The sequence below is a fragment of the Schistocerca americana genome, chromosome 1 (genome assembly GCF_021461395.2).
Source record: "Schistocerca americana isolate TAMUIC-IGC-003095 chromosome 1, iqSchAmer2.1, whole genome shotgun sequence".
Classification (NCBI taxonomy): Eukaryota; Metazoa; Arthropoda; class Insecta; order Orthoptera; family Acrididae; genus Schistocerca; species Schistocerca americana.
In genome coordinates this window covers 199289311-199290642 of record NC_060119.1, presented here as the reverse complement: position 1 = coordinate 199290642, position 1332 = coordinate 199289311, and positions in this window count along the sequence as shown.

Sequence of the window (1332 nt, the reverse complement as noted above, 5' to 3'; positions counted from 1 at the left end):
CAAAATATTGTTCTGGTCAAGTTGTAACTTGTAACAGTTGATTTTGACATGCATTTGCACGTTCTGAGCAAGTCTTGGCTTTCTTGCTTAGTTATTTATCACAACTTGTTTTTAATTTAAAACCATGTATTTAGGGAAACATATTCATCTGATATCTCTAAGATTTGACAAGTTAAATGTTAATACACTGAAGCATATGTTAACAAAGTTTGAAAAACCTTATTGATATTTCAATTTCATCCTTTGTTTATGATGCGATACTTGCATGCTACTCACAGGCACATTATGATGATGTGGAGCTAGTAGCAGTGAAGTGGGGAAAGCTCTGGCTCACACGCTCTCCTCTGTATTTCTTCAATGGTATAGCACTTGCTTTTTAAAAAAAAATTGTTTTCGAACAAAATTAAATAGTAGAAACAATGGATGTTACTGTAGCTGATATCTTTTAAATGAAATTTATTTTAGCAGAATTCCCTAATACTACACTCACAATATATATATGGCTCTCTTACAAATCATGTAAATAAATCACATAAAAACGCGAAATAAAACTTAGAATGATTACAAGATTACTTTTTTGTATAATTTTTTCACTCATTTCCTGAAAAGAAACTCAAAATTTGTCATTTTTTGATACTCAATTGTTTTTTCACAATCGTAGGCACGACTGTGAGCGTCTGTACGATACTTTCCCCAAATCATTAGAGCTAGGGGGTGGGAAATTACTTCTCCATTATATTTTACTACAAAAAGGAAAGGATTCATTGTAGATCATGTCGTCCTCTCTTCCTTCTCCCCTACAGCTTATAGGCTGCCTTTTATGAAGCCTCCATGTCTATGAGAAACAGATAACATGGTCTAAGCTTATGCTCTCAACTTACATCTAAGGGAAGACAAATCGCATTTTGTATTCTATTTTCTGTCCATAGTTGACATAAATAATTGAGAAGTTACCAGAAAGAATGTCTTTTCCGTGTTTATTTATTGTAGATCTAGTAAATTGTTATAATTTTTTTTCAAAATATCTACTGGCAATACATTACATCATAAAATCGTAACATTTCACTTAACTAATAAAAGGGGAAAAAGAAACTTTGTAGTTCCCTTTTTTCTTTTACATTAAACTGTAGCTATTATGCACTGAAGGACAATTTATGATCTTAAATAGTGATATTTTGGGCTAGTTTGAAGTTTATTTTATTATTTTAGATGTTACTTTAACTTAGAAAATTGAGTAACATTTGGAACTTTTTCTTTCATTTGGCAAAATTATCATAAAAATTGGTATACTGAAATCTCATTTGTTTGACCGAACTTACTTGCTTTCTAACA